Consider the following 23777-nt stretch of genomic DNA (forward strand, 5'->3'; position numbering starts at 1 on the left):
GTCACCTCAATAGATTTAAGAAAAACATTTAATACAATTTAATATTAATTTATATACAAATTTTCAATAAAGTAGAAATACAACGGAACTCCTCAATCTGGTAAAGAATATCCACAGAAAATTAAAAAAAAAACACTAACATCATATTAATGATAAAATATTACGTTTATGACTCTCTTTTATCAGAATAATAGAAAGATATCCACTATGATATCATCTATTCAACATTGTACTAGGTGTCCTAGGCAGTGCTATAGAAAGGGGGAAAAAAGGCATAAATATAAAAAAAAAGCAAAATATTTTCAATCACATATGCAATATCTTGTTTAAAAAATCATAAAAATCTACAGTAACTACAATTACTGAATTTATGTATTAGTAGGTACAAAATATTATAAAAAGTTTATTGTATTTCTATACATTACCAAATACAAATTTGAAAATAGATCAAAACCAGTTGCAGTAGCATTAAAAACATCAAACACCTAGAAATGAATTTAACAAAAATATGCAAGAGTGTTAAAACATTACATAAATTTTCTGAAATAAATTTTTAAAATACCTAAAACAATGGAGGGATATATGATACTTATCAATTTGTGGAGTCTTTGTTGCCAAGATAAAAATTTGCTCCATTTTGGTGTATAGGTTCAACATAATCCTAATCAATATCTCAGTAGGTTTTTTGAAGATATAAACAATCTGGTTCTACTAAAGTTATAGAACTATAATCTTGAAATAAAGGAAAAACTTAAAGAATTTAACTGCCATATTTTAAGTCATACCAAAAAGCTACAATTATTAATACAGTGAGGGATTAATGTGAAATATAAAGTGTTCAGTGGAACAGAAGATAGAGGGTATAAGAGTCAATGTGTGTGTGTATGTGTGTGTGTATAATCACTTTTTTTAATTGTTTATTTTCAAACAAATTTAGTTTGTTATGAAAAGAAGATCTAGTTAATGAACTGTGCTGAAGTAAATGCTATCCATATGGAAAGAAGTCAACCCTTAAATCATACTATACTAAAATATTAATTTAAAATAGAATATAGGTCAAAATAAGAAAGTCTAAAATGTTTACATTCTAGAAGAAAACATTGGAGGATGTCTTTGTTATTTGGTATAAAAAAATTTCTTAAACAACACACAAGTTAATAGTCTATCTATAAATTCATGTGTGGGCATATACATAACATGTATATGTTATATATATATATATATATATATATATATATATATATATATATACATAATGCGTAGTAAATTTATAGAACAGATATATGGAACCTATAACTTGTACTCATCAAATGATACCATTAAACAAATGTAACCTATAACCATATGAAATATTTTCAGTACATATATCCGACAAAAGCCTATACCCTTCATATACAAATATTTTGATAAGACAATAAGAAAAAGACAAACAAAAATAAAATAAAGAAAAAGACAAACATCCCAATACAATAATAAGGGAAAGACTTCAACAGGCACTTCATAAAATATATCTACATGGCCACAAAGCATATTATAATGTGCTAAACTTCTCTAGTCATCAAGAAAATGCAAACTAAAATCACAGGAAAATACTGCTACACATCTCCCAGAATGGCTAACGGGTAAAGTATTATAAATTACAAATCTTTCAGCAATTGCAGCCCCATGTTTAGAAAGAGAAATATGATTCTCACCACACACACACACACACACACACACACACACAAGGCCCTGATTTCAATTTTTGCTTATGATTTCACTCATATGTGGAATTAAAAAAAAAAAAGAAACAAATGAGCAAAGGGGGAAAAGTGAGAGACAGAGAGGGAGAGACAGAGAGAGGGAGAGAGAGACAGAGAGGGAGAGACAAGCTGAAAAACAGACTCTTAACTATTAAGAACAAACGTTGGTTACCAGAGGGGAGGGTAGACGGGGATGGGTGAAATAGGTGATGAGATTAAGGATGGCACTTGTGATGAGTGCTGAGTAATGTATGGAACTGTTTAATCACTGTATTTTACACTTGAAACTAATATAACACTGTATGTTAACTATACTGGAATTAAAATAAAGTTTTAAAAAAGAATAGCCTTCCATAATACAAAATAAAAAATTAAAAGTTTCTGTCTTTTGATCTAAAAAATAAAAATAAAAATAAAGTGTTACAAATCTACGTGTTACAAGTCTACGTGTTGATGAAGATATGGAGTAGCTGAGACTTTTACACACTGTGGTAGGAGTATAAAATGGTTCAAACACTTGAGACAAGTCTTTTTACTTTATAAAATTAAACTTACATGTATCCGGTAACTGATTACTACTACTAAGTAAACATTTAAGAAAATGAGTGCTTATGTTCATGAAAGAATTATATTAATGTTTATAACAACATTTTATAAGTATACCAAACTGAAAACAACCCAACTGTCCATCAAGAGGGAAATGAATAAACAGCCTTGGCTTTGTCCTAGAACAGAATGCAAAACAGAAAGAAAACAAACACACAAATGACACATACAAAATGAAAAGGAAAAGAAAAAAAATAGAAATCACCTGTGATTCTAGCTCTTTGACATGCCAACAACAGATTTTAAAAGTGTCAACTTTTCCACTGCAAAATTTTTCTAACTATGAAAGAATGTGCAGGGTGTATGACAAGCATGCACGCCACATATACATGAATGTACTAAAATAACACTTCTTTTCAATATTACATAATGATTAATTTTCCAATTACAAAGAGAACATTTCATATTTCTTTAGTAGCTATAAGCTATTTAATTATATTGATTTGATAATCTGAATGTTAAAGAACACTTCAAGTCTCTTTCTGATAAAGTTATTAAAATCCTTCTTGGGGCGCCTGGGTGGCTCAGTCCGTTAAGCGTCCGACTTCAGCTCAGGTCATGATCTCGCGGCCCGTGGGTTCGAGCCCCGCATCAGGCTCTGTGCTGACAGCTCAGAGCCTGGAGCCTGTTTCAGATTCTGTGTCTCCCTCTTCCTCTGACCCTCCCCTGTTCATGCTCTCTCTCTGTCTCAAAAATAAATGTTAAAAAAAATTTAAAAAAAATCCTTCTTATATTATTTCTTAGAATTTATTATCATTATTTTATCATTATGCTTTTTGTTCATTGAAAGGGAAAAAATGTATATATCACTTATGAAAAAATCAAAGTTTTGAATACCCATAGTATTTAGTAAATTCATAAATAAATATTATTAAGCAGGAAGATGGTGTTAGATGCTATATCAAAATATAGTAAAGCACAGATTTTAAGCAGGGAACTTATTTTGATCTAATTCTTTTCACAATACTTTTTTCCCCTTATGCTCTTTCCCTTCTCATAATCAAAGTGGCAAATCTGTCAAAACCTCTGTTCTTAATAGAGAACCTTTACAGACTTTGAAAGCAAATGTGCTCTCACATGTGGCCAGCGTGTTTAAAGATATTAAAGTGCATTTTATACATTTTACTACCTTGGGTGATTTTTATGGCTTTACTTGTTCTACATGAAATGCAATTTGTCTAAAAGTAAGAGTTTTAACCTTTGAATTTTACTAAGAATAATTACTATGTTTTGAAAAAATAAATTGTCTTTCTGAGAATTATTTTATAACTGTTCTCTAAGAGTACTAATTTTTTTCAATGGAGTTAAAACCTGCTGGAATTCTATCTAGGCCAATATTTTCAAAATGCCAATACTTTTGAGATAATCTAGATATGTTTTAAATTTCTGAATATTTGAATATTGTATTTTCATAGAAACAGTATTACTATCTTGAAGGATTTTTTTTTAATTTTTAAAATTTATTTAAATAATCTCTACACCCCTGTAGAGCTCAAACTCACGACTTTGAGGTCAAGGGTCTCCAGCTCTTCCAATTGAACTAACCAGGCACCCCTACTATCTTATTTTAACATGAGGTGAACACAATTTGGATATTGCAGTGTGTTTTCATTAAAATTAATTGTTATAAAATTAATCGTTAAATAGGAATAGTTGATATTTAATAAAAATAATATATCAAAATTTTGGCAAAGTAATTTGTACCAGTGAATAAACAGATCAATATAAATTGTTAATGTATCATTTTTTAAAGGTAAAATCATGGCTTTCATTCAAATATAAAATTATTTTAGTTAATCCATTAATAATTGAGAGACATTAAGATGTTAAATCAGTCTAAAAGCCACCTAAGAAATTAGCTGTATACAGACAATTAAAAAAAAAAAAGGGATAAAAATGCTGAGTTAGATACAAAACTGTCACCAGATTTAACAAATACAATAAAGGATATCCAGTGAAATTTGAATTTCAGATAATCAATAAATATATTTTTAAAAATATAAGCATGTTCCAAATATACCGGTACAGGATGTACTCATACTAAAGAAACATGTCCTGTACTTTATCTGGTGACCCCAGATAAGACAGCAATAACCAGTAACTATTTTATTAGTAAACAGTTGGCAATTGGAAGATTTGATTAAAATAGATCCCTAGTAGTATGTCAAGGAGGTTTAAAAAGTACAGAAGAGTTGGAATGGGGATAAAAATAGTTGTAATATTTTCATAGCAATTGTTGATAAGACACCAACCCTGGAAAAATCTCTTCTTTCCTTAAGGAGGAAATAAAAGAGATAGTTATATGAAGTGAGACACAGGAAAGGAAAGGAAATCCTGGTGTTTATGGAGCAGAACTATGGACACTGAAAACATGGGACTCCTGCCCTGGCTTACTTTCCATGACATCAAGCATTGTTTAACTCATTAACTAAATTAATTCAGAACCTCAATTAAAAGTCACCCTGACTGTAGCAATCAATCAATTGTTAAATTTTTCCTGGTGTCTAGACTCGTCTCTGTAGGGAACATTAAACTTTTATTAACTTCCAGGCACACACACAAAAATGTCTACAGAAATATTATTTTGGTATCCTAATCCCCTCTGCAATTAAACTGTGCTTAGTAATGACTATGAAATAGATATTATAATTTGCATGATTCTAAGGATGAGCAAACATGCTTACAATATCTTTGATACTTTACTATAGCTACAAAGCTAGAAAGTGACAGACTTAATGTTTGGAACCACTTCTGCTTTTTCTAACAAACTTCTAAACCACTTACCAAAACTTACTAAATAGTACACTTAGGGGTGCCTGGTAACTGAGTCAGTTGAGCATCTGAGTTTTGATTTCAGCTCAGGTCATGATCTTGCTGTTTGTGGGTTTAAGTCCCACATTGGCTCTCTGCTGACAGTGCGGAATCTGTTTGGGATTCTCTCTTTCTCCCTCTCTCTCTGCCCCCCCCAACCTAAAAGCCAATAAATAAACTTAAAAAAAAAATAGTACACATAAAAAGGGACAATTTTCTTTCGAGCGAAGATGGTAAAGTAGTAGGAGAACCCTAGGCTTGTCTGATGCTTTAAACACAGCTAGATAAATATCAGGTCATTCTGAACACCCAGTAAATTGATCTGAGGACTGACAGAACAGAACAAACTGTACAACCAGAGGGAGAGAAGAGACCACATAGTGGAAGGTAAGAGATGCAGAGACATGATTTAAGGGAGAAAAAGATCATGGGTGCTGATAAAGAGAGGAATCCCTCATCACAGAGAGAAGAGAGATGAAAGAGAGATAGAGACAGAAAGAGAGAGAGAAGCGCACAGGATTGCACAAGGAAAACCCTTCTCCAAAGCCATTGACTGGGGAAATGAGAGGGATTGATTATTGTGAGTTTTTACAACTGGTAGAGTTCAAAGATGCATTTTAGAGTTCCATGCTGTGGCTGGTGTTGAGCCTGGTGGGTGCTGCATTGCTCCTGTGGACAAGGAGGGAAGAAGCCTAGGAGCAGATGACAGGATATGAGGATCCCCTGGGATGCATTGAGAGAAATGGTTCCCCTTTCTTGGACTACATCTGGGAGACATGACATTGCCTCTTCAGGGACAAAAGAGCTGTGGGCAGTATTGTGCTCCCCTGTCCTTTAACAAAAGGACAAAAATACCTGCTGAGGGCACTGGACACTGGATTTTTGCCACACTTTCTGCCAAACTCCAAGTTCCCATACATTGGTGGGACTGCCTTTCTGGGACAAACCTGCACCAACCCCAGCACAGTGAGACCCTCCCCAAGAGGACCAGTGTGGGCCCTAAAGTTTGAAATTTTAAAACTCAGCCAATATGCTAGGGATAAAACACAGGTGCACTGTGCTTCTGGGAGGGAAGATGGCCCAGATGAAGATAAAGTGAAGGTAGGGATCTGAGGGATGCCTGGGATACACAATGGGAGATTGTTTGCTCTTTCCAGACAGCAGTAGGTGCAAATGCCCCTCTCCAGGGATTGTATGTATGTATGTATGTATGTATGTTTATTTATTTATTTTAGTCAGTAAGCCAACAGTAGTTGCTAAAATTGCTTACACCAAGCCCCACCCTAATGTTCTCTGCAGGTCGTTCTTTACTAGAGCGAATGTGCTTGAGAACCAGAGCAGCAGGCCCCTCACCAGAAAACCAGCTCAACCCCCTCCCTGCCCTCACCCCTGAATGCACCACATCTACTGACCATAGAGTGCTACAAAGCTTCAGCTCTAGTAGACATAGGAAAATAGGATCAGACCTCTTTTAACAAGCAGACAGATCACATCTAGTTAAAACTTGACACATTCTGGCCCATAGGCAAGGAGAAACTCTGCAGAGGACTAACTTGAGGGAAAAAGCAGACAAAACACGGCAGCAGAGTGCATACAGCATGAAGTAGAAAACACTTCCTGAAGTACCAGGTCCTGGACAGTATGTGACCTCTTCTTAATAAACCCATTGTTCTTAAGAGCCGGAAGACAGACACCTAGACAAAATACCAGGACAGGAATTTATCTAAAAAAAGAGGAAAGTTCATGACTGGGGATCTAATAAAAACAGATATAAGTAATATGCCTGATCCAGAATTTAAAAAAACAATCATAAGAATAGTAGCTGGGCTTAAGAAAAGCATAGGAGATGCAAGGGAGTCCCTTATTCCAGAGATAAAAGACCAAAAACTTGTCAGGTGAAAATAAAAAAAAATGCTATAACTGAGATGCAAAACTGACTAAATGTAATGGCCACAAGGATGGAAGAAGCAGAGGAATGAATAAGTGATATTGAAGACAAAATTGTAGAAAATAATGAAAGGGAAAAAGAAGGAAAGAAAAATATTGGATTTGAATGTAGACCTAGGGTACTCAGTGACTCCATAAAGTATAATAACATTCATATCATAGGAGTCCCAGAAGAAGAAGAGAGGGGAAAAGGGGAAGAAGGTTTATTTGAAGAAATTATAGCTGAAAATTTCGCTAATCTGGGGAAGGAAACAGACATCCAAATCCAGGAAGCACAGAGAACTCCCATCAAAATCAACAAAAGCCAGCCATACTAAGACATATTGTGGAAAATTTTGCAAAATATAGAGATGAGAGGAAAAAAATCCTAAAACCAATAAGAGAAAAAGAATCCCTAATTTATAAGGTAAGATAAATAAGGTTAGTAGCAGCAGAACTCTCCACAGAAACATAGCAGGCCAGAAGGGAGTGGCTTGATATATTCAACGTGCTGAATGGGAAAAATATGCAGCCAAGAATACTCTATCCAGCAAGGCTGACATTCAGAATAGTAGGAGAAATAAAGAGTTTCTCAGATGAACAAAAACTAATGGAGTTTGTGACCACTAAACAAGCCCTGCAAGAAATATTAAAGGGGACTTTCTGAGGAGGAAACAAAGACCAAAAGTGACAACGACTAGAAAAGAACAGAAACAAACATGTAATACAATGATACTAAATTCAAGTCTACCAATAATCACTCTGAATGGAGCACTCTGAATAAGTGCTCCATTTAAAGATATAGTGTGTCAGAATGAATAAAAAAACAAGACCTATCTATATGCTGCCTACGAGAGACTCATTTTAGACCTAAAGACACATGGAGAATGAAAGTGAGGGGATAGAGAACCATTATAATGCTAATGTACATCAGAAGAAAGCCAGAGTAGGCATACTTATATGAGACAAACTAGATTTTAAACCAAAGACCGTAATAAGAAATGAGGAAGGACACTATATCATAGTAAAAGGTCTAATCAACAAGATCTAATAATTATAAATATATGTCCCCAACTTGGAAGTACCCAAATATATAAATCAATTAATAACAAAAATAAAGGAACACATTAATAATAATACAATAATAGTAGACGACTTTAACATCCCACTTACAGTAATAGACAGTTTATTTAAGCAGAATATCAACAAGGAAACAATGACTTTGAATCACAACTTGGATCAGGTAGACTTAACAGATATATTCAGAACATTTCATCCTAAAGGAGCAGAATAAAAATTCTTGTCAAGTGCACATGGAACATTCTCCAGAACACATACCAAGTCACAAATCAGGCTTCAAAGAGTACAAAAGGATTGAGTTCATACCATGCATATTTTCAGACCACAACACTATGAAACTTGAAGTGAACCACAAGACAAGAAAAAAAAAATGGAAAGGCCACGAATACACGGAGATTGAAAAACATCCTATTAAAGAATGAATGGATGAACCAGGAAATTGAAGAAATTAAAAAAAAATACATGGAATCAAATGAAAACATGGAAGTCCAAAACTTTTGGGATGCAGCAAAAGCGGTCATAAGAAGAACATATATAGCAATACAGGCTTACCTCAAGAAGCAAGAAAAATCTCAACTACAAAACCTAAACTTACACAGAAAGGAGCTAGAAAAGGAACAACAAAAAAGCCTAAAGCCAATACAAGAAGGGAAATAATAAAGACTAGAGCATAAATTAATCATAAGGAAACAAACAAACAAACAAAAAACAGTAGAAGAGATCAATGAAAGTAGGAGCTTGTTGTTTGAAAGAATTAATAAAATTGATAAACCCTTAGCCAAACTTATCAAAAAAGAAAAAGAAAAGAAATAAAGAAAAGAAATGACCCAAATAAATAAAATGAATGAATAAATAAAATTCCCAACAAAGTGGGCAATCTGGAAGAAATGGATAGATTCCTAGAAACATATAAACTACCAAAACTGAAACAGAAAGAAATAGAAAACTTGAAAAGACCAATTACCAGCAAAGAAATTGAATCATTAATCAGAAGTTTCCTAACAAAAAAAAAGTCCAGGACCAGATGGCTTCCCAGGGGAATTCTACTAAACATTTAAAGAATTAATATCAATTCTTTTCAAACTGTTCCAAAAAGCAGAAATGGAAGGAATATTTCAAAGTTATTCTGTAAGGCCAGCATTACCTTGATTCCAAAACCAGACAACGACCCCACTAAAAAGGAGAATTACAGGCAAATATCCCTGATGACCATGGATATAAAAATTCTCAGCAAAATACTATCACATTGAATCCAACAGTATATTAAAAGAATCATTCACCACAAAAAAGTGAGATTTATTCCTGGGCTGCAAAGATCGTTCAATATTCACAAATCAACTAATGTGATAGGCCACATTAATAAAAGAAAGGATAAGAACCACACAATCCTCTCAATAGATTCAGAAAAAGTATTTGACAAAACACAGAATCCATTCTTGATAAACTCCCTCAACTAAGTAGGGATAGAGGGAACATAGCTCAATATCATAAAGGCCATATATTAAATATCCACAGTTAATATCATCCACATTGAGGAAAACCTGAGAGCTTTTCCTCTAAGGTCAGGAACAAGACAGGGATCTCCACTCTCAACATTGTTATTTAACATAGTACTGGCGGTCCTAACCTCAGCAATCAGACAACAAAAAGAAATAAAAGGCATCCAAATTGACAAGGAAGAAGTCAGACTTTCATTATGTGTAGACTGCATGATGCTCTATGTGGAAAATCTAAAATACTCAACCAAAAAAATTGCTAGAATTGATACATGAATTCAGTAGTCACAGAATGCAAAATTAATGTACAGAAATCTGTTGCATTTCTACACACCAATAATAAAGCAGTAGAAGGAGAAATCAAGGAATCAATCCCATTTACAATGACACAAAAAAACCATTAGATGTCTAGGAAGAAACCTAACCAAGAGGTAAAATTTCTGTACACTGAAAACTATAGAACACTTACGGAAGAAATTGAAAAGGACACAAAGAAATATAAAAACTATTCAATGCTCATGGATTGGAAGAACAAATATTGTTAAAACATCTATACTACCCAAAGCAATCTACACATTCAATACAGTCCTCATGGAAACAACACCAGCATTCTTCACGGAGCTAGAACAATCTTAAAATGTTATATGGAACCACAAGTGACCCCAAATAGCCAAAGCAATCTTGAAAAAGAAAATCAAAGCTGGAGGTATAACGATTCTCAATTTCAAGTTACATTATAAAGCTGTAGTCATCAAGACAGCATGGAACTGGCAAAAACACAGACACACAGATTAACGGAACAGAACAGAAAACCCAGAAATGGACCCACACTATATGGTCAACTAATCTTTGATAGAGTAGGAAAGAAAATACGATGGAAAAAAGTCTCTTCAACAAATGTTTTGGGAAAGCTGGACAAACAACATGCAAAATAATGAAACTGGACCACTTGCAACACATACAAAAATAAACTCAAAATGGATGAAGACCTAAATGTGAGACATGAAAGCATCAAAATCCTAGAGGAGAACACAGGCAGCCACCTCTTTGACATTGTCTATAGCAACTTCTTGCTAGACACATCTCTGTAGTCAAGGGAAACAAAAGCCAAAATGAACTACTGGAACTTCATTAAGATAAAAATCTTCTTCATAGCATAGGAGACATTCAACAAAACTAAAAGGCAACTGACGGAATGGGAGAAAATATTTTCAAATGACATATCTGATCAAGGGTTAGTATCCAAAATCTATAGAGAACTTAATAAACTCAACACCCAAAAAACAAATAATCCAGTTAAGAATGGGCAGAAAACATGAATAGATATTTTTCCAAAGAAGACATTCAGATGGCTAACAGACACATGAAAACATGCTCAACCTCACTCATTATCAGGGAAATACAAATCAAAATTACAATGAGATATCACCTCACACCTGTCAGAATGGCTGAAATGAAAAAACAGGAAACAACAGATTTTGGCATGAATGCAAAGAAAGGGTAACCCTCTTACACTGTTGTTAGGAATGCAAACTGGTGCAGCCACTCTGGAAAACAGTATGGAGGTTCCTCAAAAAGAAATAGAACTACCCTAGAACTTAGCAATTGCCTGCTAGGTATTTCCCAAAGGATTCAAAAATCCTGATTTGGATGGAAATTTGTACTCTGATGTTTATAGCAGCATTAACAATAGCCAATGTATAGAAAGATCCCCTGTATCTATCAACTGATGAATGGATACAGAAGCTGTGGTACGTATATACAGTGGAATATTACTCAGCCATCAAAAAGAATGGCATCTTGCCATTTGCAACCACATGGATGGAACTAGAGTGTATTATGTTAAGTGAAACAAGTCAGTCAGAGAAAGACAAATACCATATGATGTTACTCATATGTGGAATTTAAGAAACAAAACAGATGAACATAAGGGGAAAAAAGAGGGAGACACAACATAAGACACTTTTAACTACAGAGAACAAACTGAAGGCTGATGGAGGGAATTATGTGAGGGATGGGATAAATAGGTGATGGTTATTAAGGAGGCCACTTGTGATGAGCACTGGGTGTTGTATGTAAGTGATGAATCACTAAATTCTACTCCTGAAACTAATATTACACTGTATGTTAACTACCTAGAATTTAAAGACTTGAAATGACAAAAAGGTACATTTTTATTATATGTAATTTTTAAAACTGAATGTTTTAAAGAAGCTTAAAATACCAGGTTGTTTTTGGCAATGAAAATGTGAGTCATTTTTGTTCTTAGTCTTTTATGTGTTAAAAGCATATTAATAAATGTTATCTAAAATGTAAAAAAAAAAGGTAAACTACTGCAGAAAGCAAGGTAGTATTGAGATTAAGAGATGAACTTGACATCCTACATATGTCATTTAGAAACTTGATTCTGGGGGCACCTGGGTGGCTTTGTCAGTTGGGCATCCAACTTCAGCGCAGGTCATGATCTCACGGTCTGTGAGTTCGAGCCCTGCATCAGGCTCTGTGCTGACAGCTCTCTCTCTCTCAAAAATAAACATTAAAAAAATTTAAAAAAAAACTTGATTCTGTTCCCAAATAGCTATATGACTTTGGGAAGAATTACTTAAACTCCCCAGAGTTCATTTATTCATCTGCAAATTGGACTAACAATATTATGACGATGGCTTCTTTGAAGATTTAATGAAATCATATATACCAAGATTTAATCAAGAGTTAATGAAATCACTATATATGTGTAAATATATATATTCTACCATAGTGCACATATTAGACTTTTAGTAGGTGGCTTTGATATTGGATTTAATGAGTTCTTCTTCCTCCACTTCTTGAAGGTGAATTGTAAAGGACATAGAAAGAATAAGAATTTCTTGTATTCAAAAACTGAAAGAAGAAAAGGGCACTAAGACATTGAGTCACTGGAGGTAAGTGTCGCAGGAGAGACAAAAAGATCTATCAAAGAGGCAGTGGAAAAACAGCCAGGACATAGACTACATGTCCATTAAGTCTCCTAAGAAATAGGAAGGTTAAAAGTGGGGGTCTTCTGAATTCATGCTTTTTCCTTTGCAAAGACTTATGGTACTGTCCTCTGAAGAAATTAATTTATTCAGGAAACATTTATTAAGTGACTCATAGAAGCCAGGTACTGGAGACTTGTGTCCTGAAACTGTCAGAAATAATCTCTTAATGCATTTGGGTCATTGAATAGTGGAGTTGGCAATAGCCATTAAGGTATTGTAGCCCACTAATTTCCAAATATGTAAATTAACTTATGTTCACCCTTTACCCCAAACAGATCCTGAGTAGAAATAGTTTATTGGGAGGTAAAGCAAAGATCAGGAAAGAAGAATAAGTAAGGAAATCCAAATGAAGGGGTACATTACAGTGACAGATTCTACTAGGATGACCTGAGCTTAGTCCAGAAGCCAGTCACACACATACCTCAGAGTGTGAGGGAACTAGAATACACCAGCACCTCAACTCCTGCAGTGATGCTGGGATAGGGTGGAGTTAATTACTCAGCATTTCTAGTCTTGTTATAGGCACATAAAACACTGAGGGTTGGGACAGAGAAAGCCCCCAGGCAAGAGGAAGCAGGGAATGGCATATTGAATTTTGGCAGATTTGCACTAAAATGGTAAGAGGAAGGGGTTCTGGATGGGGCTAATGCCCTTATAAACTTAGACATTATTTTTATAAGAGCTAGGTTAGGCAAACATAAGCAAGTTCTGTTTTCTTTTTTTTTTTTTTTTTTTCTTTTCACTCTAGGTCCTTTCAGTTCTATTAGTATTTGAATGAAATATATATTGTGTAGCGTCTGGATAGGGGTATATTATGAGTGATTGCCACACAGTTTAACAAACATTCCTTTTATCTCCCAAACATTGTATAGGACTAGACTTTCTTAGCAGGACTTTAGAGTTCTAAGATCTAATCTCATTGCCTATATTTTACAAATAAGGAAAATTAGGTTTATAGAAGTAGTAATATGTTCGTAAGGACTAAAAGTGCAGAAATGTAGAAAGAAGACATAGATTTGTCTGGTAAGAGTTAAGGCAGTGGGAACCAGAATCTGTGACAACAATTTCCTGTTCCTTCTGTAGAGGTCGCCTTTAGGCAATAAACTTGAACAATGCAAACTTGAGCAAGGCAAAAGGGCCCACAGTGATGACAGACTGCAAACAGGCTCAGTAACAAACAGGCTACCCCAAAATGGCCATAGGTGCTAACTAACAAATGGGCTAATTACAACTAGGCACAGTTACCAAAAAAGGGAAAATTCCGTGTTCCCATACTTCCTCACTCCACCCTATAACTATAGTCCCTTACCACTACCTCCTGGCATAGAGACTCTCCTTTGCTGTCCTCTCAGCTGCTCCCCTGCCTTGTATTCAATAAACTTCTATCTCCTTTCTTCTGTCTTGGGTGAATTCTTTTACTCCTGCATTGCTGGCCTCCAACCAATTGGAACACACCACACCTTCCTCGTTCTAATTCTATCTATTCTCTTCTTAGCCTCTAATACTGGCTCTATTTTCTGAGACCAAAGCTTTCCAGCAACCTGTGTCTAAAATACACATTTTGTTATAACCATCATATAAATTATGATTACCTAATAAAATTAGGTATTATTAGATAATATAATGATATTTTAATATTAGTTAATATATTAACATATTGATACCAATACATTAGTAATATGCCATTGGTATTATTATTTCACCTCTTCTCAACAGAGAACTTCTGATTCTTTATTTTATATTTATTATCCATTTAAAAAATTATGCATGGAGGGTTATTCTTGTTTACTAAGCGAGAACATGAGGCCGAGAAATGTGATGAAATAAGTTATCTGAATCAACAATCAAACCCTTGGCTTTGACCAGCTGAGGCTGGTACTGGTTACACCAATTTTCCTCCCTTCTCAAAGCCCTTGAGTTGATGTTTTAGAATATTTTAATCAGAGTTGTAGTGATCTGGTATAAAGTTTAAATCACTTTTCATAAACTGGTAGCTCTCAGGCATGAGTTTCACATGGCATACCTTGTGAAAATGCCACAATGTGAAGGAAAACCATGACGGAAGTCACACCAAGTAGCCTCAACCCACAACTGAGCTATAATGTAATATTTGTAGTGAAACCTTGGTTTGCAAGCATAATTCATTCTGGGAACATGCTTGTAATCCAAAGCAGCTTTATATCAAAGCGAATTTCAAGAACCATTAACTCAGTTGTGATCATGTGGCATTCAACGTCACGTACCACTTGTATTACAAGACATCGCTTGTTTATCAAGTTAAAATTTATTAGAAATGTTTGCTTGTCTTGCAGAACACTCACAGAACAATTTACTCACAATCCAAGGTTTTACTGTATCTCCATACAATAATTATTTTTCTGAGTTTGCTATTTGTATTTATATTGATCCTCAGTTGTTTTAGTCCTGGGGATCAACTACCTCTAGAAAATTGGTGGGTAAGTCAAACAAATCCACATGAGTGTTGACTGAGGCTCCTGGAAAGGGACTGATCATGAAAAGAATACCTGGCTCAGAAAAACTATGATATAACATCAAAGACTTAGTCTACTTTCAGAGGGAAAATTCTAACAACCATAGCTTTCTTATTTGAAAGAGATCCTTGTGCATATCTCTATGGAATAATGCATGAATTATTTGGTGGTAAAGAAGTACCCAGTTTAGGGGGAAAGGACAGAAATAGATATTCAATTTAAAAGATGACTAAATGTTTTGAGATTCAAATAGTACTCTTTAGGATCCATTAGAGACAACAAAGGGCAGAAAAGGGAAAGAAATGATCTGGATACTTCACACCGGGCAACTCTGGTTAGGGTCTATTTCAATACATGAAAACTGAAAGAAGACTGTGGAGCCAATGGTCACAGAGGTTACATACAAATGGTGAATGAGATCAGAAGTGAAATAAAACTATTTTCATCAAATGGAAACCGTGTCTCCCCAGAAACAGATAGGGGGACAATATTGCTCGAATTTGTGCTACTTTATTAGTAAATCAGTTAAGAACATTTAAACAGAAGTTATTATGATAGTAATAGAAATAAAACAACAATGCATATTTTGTGAACCTTTATAGTTTCTAAAGCACTTTCTCATATATGATCATCTTTAATTTCAAATTATTCAAGTTACTCCAGGAAAATCCAAGAGATCCATATTGTAACTGTTGCCATATACTTTAGTCCAAACAATTGTTTCCTAAATAGACAAGATCAATTCTAAGTAATTGTTTGGTTCCTATCTCTGAGGTCCTTTAATAGTGCTTCTAAATAGATGTGCAATCTACTTAACTGTGAAATTTGAAAAATTGCAAAACTCAATAACTATTCTTATCAATATATTTCCTTAGCTGATAAAATTGAAGTTAAAAAGGTTCATGCCACAGAAGCATTTCTTGACTTAAATATGAAGTATAGAATCACTGTATAGTGACTGTTGCAGGAATCAGTGTGTTAGCCTACCCATTAACTTGATATTTTACCACATAAGTTGGTTTCCACCATTGCTGTCACTCAACCAGATGTTGAACATTGTCATTCCTCAACTACATACTTGTCAATCATCCATGGGACACACATTTCAGCTGCCAACTCTATTACCTTTCCTGCATAAAACTTTCTCAGAAACCTACTGGTAACTGCAGAGGTAAGGCTATATCACATACTGTTGGGTTCTGGGTAATTGTCATATTTTTAATTTTATTTTTTAATGCAAATAACAGGTCTCCATTTGGTTTGTAGATTTTATAATTGGAGAACTGTATTTGTAAACCTCAGGAAGTCAAAAGTGGAAACAATCATCATTGAGGAAGAAACAGAACAATTTTATTAGTAGTATATTTGTCTAGATTGTTGTGCATTTTTCCCAGATCTCATTTTACATCTAGGTTGAATCATGAAATTAATGCTTTTATAATTCAAAATGAGTCAATTATTGGCAATTTCATATGGTTCAATTTAATAGAGAAAATAGACACAAAATTTTTGATAGGTCTGTAACAGCTAACAGATATTTTTCATGATGAGATGGCTGAAATTATGATCAATATGCACTGTAAAATTTTAGGCTATTCTATTAATCATAGATTTAGTTTTTCTTCATTCATTTAGTGAATATTTATTGAGTCATGACCATATGCTGCTGTGTATAGGGCATAGTACAGAAGAGACAATTTCTTTACCCTCACAAAATTCACAATTTAGTAAGGAAATGAAAATTAATAATATAAATAAATAAAAGGTAGTTACGATGTGTTAAATAGTAAAAATTTATTTTTTTCTTAAAATTTTTTATTTAAATTCAAGTTACTTAACATGCAGTATAGTACTAGTTTCATGAGTAGAATTTAGTGATTTGTCACTTACATATAACACCCCATGCTTATTCCAACAAGTGCCCTCCTTAATGCTCCTCACCCATTTAGCCCATGCCCTCACCCACCTTCCCTCCAGCAACCCTCAGTTTGCTTCAGACTCTACAGTTAAGAGTCTTTTATGGTTTGCCTCCCTCTCTGTTTTTATCTTCTTTTATTTTTCCTTCCCTTCCCCTATGTTCATCCATTTTGTTTCTTAAATTACACATAATGAGGGAAATCATATGGTATTTGTATTTCTCTGACTGACTTACTTTACTTAGCATAATACATGCTAGTTCCATCTATGTCAAGTTTCATCCTTTTGATGGCTGAGTAATATTCCACGGATATATACACCACTTCTTCTTTATCCATTTATCAGTTGATGGAGATTTAGGCTCTTTCTATAATGTGGCTATTGTTGATTATGTTGCTAAAACATCAGGGTGCAAGTACCCCTTTGAATCAGTATTTCTGTATCCTTTGGGTAAATACCTAGTAGTACAACTGCTGGATCATAGGGTACTTCTATTTTTAACTTTTTGAGGAACCTCCATACTGTCTTCCAGAGCGGCTGCACCAGTTTGCATTCCCACCAACGGTGTAAGAGTGTTACCCTTTCTCTGTACCTTTGCCAACATCTGTTGCTTCCTGTGTTGTTCATCTCAGCCATTCTGACAGGTGTGAGGTGGTATCTCATTGTGGTTTTGATTTGTATTTCCCTGATAATGAGTGATGTTGAACATTTTTTCACATGTCCATTAGCTGTCTGGATGTCTTCTTTGGAGAAATGTCTGTTCATGTCTTTTACCCATTTTTTAACTGGATTATATGTTTTTTGAGTGTTGAGTTTGATAAATTCTTTATAGATTTTTTGGATACTAACCCTTCATCAGATATATCATTTGCAAATATCTTCTCTCATTTTATTGGTTGCCTTTTAGTTTTATTGATTGTTTGCTTTTCTTTACAGAAGCTTTTTATCTTGATGAAATCCCAATACTTCATGTTTGCTTTTGTTTCCCTTGCAATACTAATAATTTCAAAGAAAAAAGGAAAAGCAGAGAAAGAGGATTAGGTTGTGGAAATGGGGAAAGCAGTTTAAAGTGGCTTATCTCAAGGAATAGAAAAAAAACCTGAACGGAGTGACAAAATAATTATTCTAATGTATTATAGATTATTAAAATCCCAACAGAAGAAAGAGCAAGTGCAAAGGCCCTGAAGCGAGAGTGCCTGGTAAAGGCAAGAAGCCAACGTGGATAGACTACAGCAAGCCTGAGGGAGGATAAAGAAACTACATGAGATCATGTAGGCAGTGAGCACACACAGAAAAGAGAAGAGGTCTGAGAGCTAAGTCTTGGCACAGAATGACCAGAAGTATATCAAGAAAATCAAGTGATTGAGAACTTCTGAAAGGTAGATTATATATTTGTATATATAATCTACCTTTCAGAAGGTAGACACACACACACACACATATATATGTGTATATATATATATATATATATATATATATATATATATATTCCTTCATTAGGAATGCAGGACTACAGTTTTGTATCCAAGATTTTACCAAGTTATAGTAAAGAATATAGAGACAGACCAGTTCTTAGGATGTCTTTGTATGGAAGAAACATCTGGATTATATAAAATCATTAGATATTAAATGTCACCTATACTTCTCCATCCTCATATAATGATGACTAGTAGCATAATGGATGATATATAATATAAACATATTTTATATTATTTTAAACATAGTACACACTTTTGTCCATGTGCTATGGATATTCTATTAATGCTGAAAAATCACCCTATTATTCTTGTTTACAGGGTCTATGAGTCAGAGGAAAGCTTACGCAGAAAACAGAAAAACTGCCTACCCTCTGAAAACAAACTTCAATTCCTGTTCCATTTCTGAGCTCTTTATTTACCCGTAAATGATGACTCCAACAACTCAGGTCTTGTGAGATATCAATAACCCTTAACTCACACCCATTTACAGAGTCATTTGGCACTTGCTCTTACACACAGAGCTGACTCTGGAGACTGAGCTTCTATTTCCAGCTCCCCAGATGAGTCATTTAACCTCTCTTTACCCTTTAAAGATACGAATAAATTGTTCCTTGGCCTTCCTCACCAAGATGAAATGGCTATTGGTGAGATAATGTCTATGAAACAATTTGAATGTCTTAGGGAAAAAAAGGGGGGCCAACTGTTTTTGGAGCAGCTTGCTGGAATTTCTGACCCAGAGGCTGAAAAGGAAACCCATGAAATTGCATTCTTTCAGTGACTTTATGAATACTGGGGAAAGGTGAAGGGAGATCCTCTCTTGCCTGCACCAGGGATGCCATTCCTCTATGGTTGCATGAAGGTTTAAGGAGAGAGGCTTGGCTACCTTGAATAAATTTCTGATGAATAATGATTGCTTTCACAGTGGTTCACTAGGTGTAGGCACATCTAAAAGATGTGCATGACACTCAAAGACAGCAGACTGAAGGATTCTAATTTCTGAGAAAGCAACTCTTCCCTGTTTTCTGGCTTATGGCATTAGCATCTACCAATTTGGCTTCAGAGATAAATCTGGAAGTCATTCTAGTTTTCTTCATTCACCACATTCAATGAACTTCCAAACTCTGTCTACCCTCTGTCATCACTCCCTTGCTCGGCACTACCTGCCTCTTTATCCTTACTATTTGCTTTAATCAGTCTACCACCGTGCTATTACCTTGATTACTGTGGTCTTCTCTCACTGATTACCTGACCTACTTAGTCTTACCTTTCTGCATTTCATCTTTCACATTCACATCTTTTTGTCTGCTTCCTGATGCTTCCATCAGACCCCTCACCCCACCACTCCCAAATACAGCCTTTGTTCCAGCCATGCTGAGTTATTTATAGCTCTCCAAAAGCACAGTGCTGTTTCACCTCTGGCTCTTATACATATGCCTTCTGCCAGAGATACTTTTCTTTCCTTCTATAAGATCAACTGTATAGTACGGTGGTTGAGCAAGGGCTTTAGCAAAGATCGAACTCCCCTCCCCTATCGAACTAATTGTCTTTGGGCAAAGTTTGAACTTCTCTGTTCCTCAGGGCCTTCTCTTCAAAATAGAGATAATAATAATAATAATTATGTCATAGGCTGTGATATGATTAGATGTGATAAATTATGCCAAGTACTTAGCACATCTTAAGAAATCCAAAGCTTCATTTATTACTATCCTATTTTGGCTGTCTTACTTACACCTGCTTATTTCCTTTTTTGTAAACCTTTGTTATCACCCTCCCCCTGCAGCAGAGCAATTGCTTACTCCTTCTTTTGTCCTACTCCTTTCACTTAGGTAGATAGTGGAAGAATCCTAACACGTTTGAAATCCTTTGCTATGTCTATAATGCTCACAGGATTGTGAAAATTTATTGAGGGTCGATCCAGGCCTTATTCATCTCCCAAATTCTGGCAAATAATAGGTCCTTAGTTAAATAGGTATCAAAGAAATAAGGTTGCTGTTACTATTTCTGAAACTGTACATTTCTGAAATGTTCAGAAACAGTTCAAAAACTATTTCTGAAATTTGGTACCATGTTTTAATACTGAATATGTGACATGTTGAAAGAAATACTACTGCAAAGTTGCTGACGGCCCTTTGCTCATAGATGTAGATAGACAGTCACTGTCGTGTAGCAGCTCAGCTAGTCACCATAGCATCTGCCCCTTCGCAAGGTCCATGGGGCTTTGTCCTCCCTCTCCTTGCTGAAGGAGCTATGGCCTCCAACATTCTGTCATTTTAAACTAGCTTTGATCCTTTCAGTACTATTTGTTCTATTTTGTTTTACAAAGCGGCCAAAGCCATTCACAGTAATTACACATACATATGTGCACACACACATGCCATTATACAATCCTCACCCGCACCATTTCAATTGGCCAAATATTACGTCCTTGTATGAAATGAAATATTTCTTACTTAACCATACACTTATTGTTGTTTGTTTATATTATTTCAAACTTTTCAACTTGGTATAATAAAGATTTTTACTTCCATTTTTGTGTAACCCCTTTATTTCTTTCTCCCTCAGGATACAAAAGAGCATTATAAATAATGAGGAAGATACTGCAGATTGGCTCATTAAATACTGACTGCCTCCCTTCTAGATTCCCTTCTGCACTCTGGCATTTGAGAAACTACATTTACTAGATTCCAGGGTTCAAGGCCATTGCAAGGGGATTGGTCCTCCTTCAAGCATAGAGGTGGTAGTGTTTAGTTCTTCTGACTTCTGTGGCAGATGTGTTGGTTACAGGCCCCATTAATTCTGTAAATGAATACTCTTTAATAAATCTTTGTTGTCTCAAATTAGGTACAGTGGATACTGTCATCCACCAGGAGTCTGGAATGATATAGGTGATGCTTCTGAATTTTTAGGCTTTTGAATACATATTACCTAATTTATCTTCAAAATATTTATACTATTTACATTCCCACAAGCAGTGTACAAGTTTCCATTTTTCTAAAACTTCATCATCGGTAGGTATTATTGTTAAAAAAATTTAAAAAACACTCCAAACAACCTAATTCCAATATCTGCATGCTTTCTTCCAGAATCATGGAATGAATGAACGAATGAATGAATGAATAAATAAATAAATAAATAAATAAATAAATAAATAGAGTTATTTATTTTCTCAATAGCATATTTTATTTCATTTTATTTTATATTGGGGGTTTTATTGTATTCTTTCATTTTATTTCTTTTTTTTCACGATAACAAGTGCATTCTTTAATCCCCATCCCCTATTTCTCCCACCCCACCCACCCACCTCCACTCTGGTAACCATCTGTTCTCTAAAGTTAAGAGTCTATTTCTTGGTTTGTGGTTTCTCTCACTCTCTCTTTTTTTCCTTTTGCTTGTTTGTTTTGTTTATTAAATTCCACATATTGGTATGATCATATGGTATTTGTCTTTCTCTGACTTATGTTACTTAGCATTATACTCTCAATAGCATATTTTAATTCAATACTACCTTTGTTTATAGTCCTGATTGTTACATACTTTTTTAAAAAAAAAATAAGTTTATTTATGTATTTAGGGGGAGGGGAAGGGAAAAGGGAGAGGGAGAGCGAGAATCCCAAACAGGCTCTGTGCAGAGCCCTACCCGGGGCTGGATCTCAGGAACTGTGAGATCAGAGTATGATGCTTAACTGACTGAACCACCCAGGTGCCCCACATATTACATATTGAATGTCTCTTATGTGTACATATTATATATATCTTCTGTAATTATATCTTTAAAAGCCTATGATTTGGGATTTTAGCCATTTAACCCTTTCTACAAATTAAGGTCAACAAGACTTTACAGGTATACTTACAACAAGTAAGTGAAAGTATGAGAATCCAAATTCATGTAATCTGACCTATTAGCTCATGCTAATTCCAGCTCAGCACTATCCTATGGGATCATCTATTAGCCTTCACACCCCTTCTCTTGATATGTGTAATTTATAAAATTTGTATTATTAATATTTACTGTGGGCAAAAGAAACAATTTGTAAATAAATATATTTTTAAATTTAAACTTTTAATCATTGTTGCTAGGGCACTAGGCTAATTTACTAAAATATAACATGTTATTCATGACAGTTGCTTCCCTCAAGGATAAACCAGTGTTGTTTAGCCCACCTACTCTCTGATAACTGCCTGATATACATACACTTATACCATAAACAGTATGAAATTGTAAGGATGTATATGAAAACATGATTTGCATACAAGTGACATGTGTAAGTCCCATCCTTGTTTACTACAATATGAAAGTACTGATAGGGATGATACACTGTTATGCCAATAAAACAAGTTGTTTCTAAATGGTCCAGGATCCTAATTAGCATAAGGAGCCTAGCCTGACACAGAATATCTGAATGGCATAGGTCATTTCCATAACCGAGAACTGTTTTGTTAAAGAACACACCCAAACAAAGGATTGCTCTGATGCAATATTTAGAAGTAAACAGTAGGCCAAAGTAGGAACGTGACTAATGTCCTGGAACAAGGTAGTGCATACCTTCTTTTCTGTTGGCTCATAGCTGTTTCATTGTTAAATTGACCAACTGTGTGTTGGCTTGTTAAATGAGAATTATGTAAGAGAGTAACTTGTATAGTTTCCAGGTTGCCTCTTCTGATTAATATCTTGAAACTGAGTCTTCTCTAACCTGAGTCGGCCAAAAATCTGAATTCAAAGTGACCATTCAAATAACATAATTGACATTTGTCTCAAATAAAATGTTTGTCTTCCAGGAAGGGTTAATAGGTCACTCCTTTTTGCTTCCTTATCACCTTTTGTTTATTTCATTGATCGCACTTATTACCTTGAGTGTGCATGCGTGTTTCCTTCTGAACATATTGTTTTTACTTCCTAGATATTTTTGCTGCTTAAGATTTTTTACACACTTTAGCACTTAGTTCAGTAGTTGATATAGTGAAATGAGAATGAAATCTGTGAATGGAAAAATAAACCTTTCTCAGTTGCTAAGAAGTGGGCTCTAGAATCCTAGGATATAGCATAGAGGAAGAAAAAAAGATATTAAAAAGAAAAAGTAGTGACTCTTTCAACATTTCTTAGCGTGTGATTATTTGTAAGTGGGTGTATAAATAATTAACACCTAAGTAAAGTTGCAATCTAATCTGATTGGTTGGGGGAAAAATAGAAGATGATTATTGTAGTTGGGCACAA

At 34.7% G+C, this 23777-nt stretch overlaps 1 long non-coding RNA gene across 1 annotated transcript in view; it reads right to left on the reverse strand.

The window, feature by feature from the left end:
• The window catches only part of LOC122200656, a 71058-nt gene extending 56955 nt beyond the window's left edge, over window positions 1–14103 (reverse strand). Inside the window, exon 1 of the long non-coding RNA XR_006193884.1 lies at window positions 13988–14103. This is a non-coding gene — a long non-coding RNA (uncharacterized LOC122200656). The remainder of the gene's footprint in view (window positions 1–13987) is intronic.
• Between the last annotated feature and the right edge of the window lie 9674 nt (window positions 14104–23777).

The sequence above is a fragment of the Panthera leo genome, chromosome D1 (genome assembly GCF_018350215.1).
Source record: "Panthera leo isolate Ple1 chromosome D1, P.leo_Ple1_pat1.1, whole genome shotgun sequence".
In the NCBI taxonomy this organism is placed as follows: domain Eukaryota; kingdom Metazoa; phylum Chordata; class Mammalia; order Carnivora; family Felidae; genus Panthera; species Panthera leo.